The sequence below is a fragment of the Polistes canadensis genome, unplaced genomic scaffold, assembly GCF_001313835.1.
Source record: "Polistes canadensis isolate GaletaPanama2010 unplaced genomic scaffold, ASM131383v1 scaffold_45, whole genome shotgun sequence".
Lineage (NCBI taxonomy): Eukaryota > Metazoa > Arthropoda > Insecta > Hymenoptera > Vespidae > Polistes > Polistes canadensis.
The window spans coordinates 424,075-426,378 of NW_014569592.1; positions in this window are offsets into that span (position 1 = coordinate 424,075).

Genomic DNA, 2,304 nt, shown 5'->3' on the forward strand with positions numbered 1-2,304 from the left:
TATTTAAAGTTATGTTGAGTTGAATTTAAAAAAAAACGTAAATCATAAAAGTTAATATTTCTAATTGTCTAAAAATTATCTTAAATTATACGGACGAGAGTCATTTTATATTATGGCCACCAAATTTGAATGTTTAAACAATCAAATATGTTTACTATTGAGAGTACAAAAAATGCAAATTTCTAATATTACTTCTTTTTTGTCTTTAATACAAGAAATTTGTTATCAGATGAGTTCATTATTATTAATTTATATACAACTATACTTTATTTTTTTTCCTTTTTCATTTTTCTTTTTTGCATTATACATAACTAAGCGCTCAGTCATATCAATGTAAAACAATTCGTTCGAATGCTTTATAACATATGGGCATACATTATACTTAACAAATATTTAATATAGTATATGTGTAGGAGAACATGGCATAATACAAATAAGTTTCAAATCTTTTTTCTCTTTATTTTATTTTTTTCTTCGATATATGATTTAGAGAAAATTTTTAAAGATACTTAACTTTATACTTAACTTTTGCCGACTCTATGTAGACAATATCGAATTTAATTACTGTCAGAGCTTAATCTTTTTTAAATGCACTATTAGATATGTCGATGAGAAAAAAAGAACACAAATTTGTATAGAAAATAACGCACACATTGCAAATATTGTTCTATGGTTGCCTTCAGGCCTTCATCCTATTTTAGGCATAGCATATTTTTCTAATGTATATTGCAATATCGGAATCATCTTGCCTAGCGAAAGCAACCAAGTTTAAAAAGAAAAAAGAAAAGATTAAAAAAAGAAGAAGAAAAAGGAATGGATCATAGTAGCATGTATATTAAACATGCTACATATAAATAAATAAATAAATAATTAAATGAATGAATGATTGATTGATCATTGGATAAATGGATGAGTAAAAACAAAGTATATCTACCCGGTGACGATGATCGTACTCGACTGGTTGCATTAAATCATAATGATGCTTGTAATTATTACGATTGATATTAGTATATTTAAGTAATTAAACTTCACATTAACTTAAATATATTATATGATTAAATTACCACCCTTTGGTATATATATATTTTAGATTTTAGGTTCACGTGATTTAAATATATATATATTTTTTAAATATAGATATATATATATATATATATATATATTTGCATATAGCCACACCAGATACCACAGTCTAAAAGAACTTGAACTGTGATTTATAAAGTCTAGCTCCTCTCCTATTCTCACCTTATTCTTCCCCAGAAACAAAATTTCTTACAATTTCTTAGATATTTATATAACTATAGTGGACTATATATATTTATGTATATTTAAATACAGAAATATATCTATATATAAATCTATCGGCCCCACGACCCCCTCTCCAGCCTTCTTACATTTATCAGGAGTGATTTTATTTTCTAATGACAATTGTAAATTTGTAGGTGTAAAATGTTTAAACATATGCAATTTGAAAGATTTTTTAAAAAGAAAAGAAACAAAATTATTACTTTATAGATTATAGAGTAAAAAGGTATGTTATGCTAAAAAAGCACAATTTTCGCTTTTATTACCATTTCGTTCTTATTAATATTTATCCCATCGCGCATAATTAATGAGTAATAAGTCGTTTATCTGAACGATTATTGTAATTTTGATAATATAGGGAATTTCGTTAAATATCTTCTAATAATTTTCTTAAAGTAACTAATGTAAGACATTAAATAACATTTTTTGTCCTTATACATATTTGGTCACGCTAATATTGCTCATGTAAAATATAAGATGCACGCATTCGCATGATGGTAAGTATTATTCATTTTCTTTGCATGTTATAATCTTAAATAAAATTTTTAAACGTTACATCTTATTATACATAAAATAAAAATAAACTATTATGTATGATGATGTTATATAAATTGTTTGTTTACTGTGATTTTTATTAATGATCAATAAATTATTAGGTTAAATTATTTTTTGCTAAAAATAAAATCAATTAGTCATTCTAAAATGTTGAACTTTTAATAACAATAATAATAATAATAATAAAAACAAAAAATCATACAAAATCAAAGCTAATGATATTTGTTTATCATTTAATATTAAAACACTTGATTATTGAATCTGACAATCACAAATTAAAATTAATAATAAATTGTTATTTCATTTCTATATTTGTTTCCAATAGCAAATTGATACGTCAAAATTAGTAATAAAATTCGTGCGTAAATATATACAGTATTTACGTATTATATGTTTGCAAGTGTCACTAATATAACCTATGATCAAATATGCGCATGCTCAGGA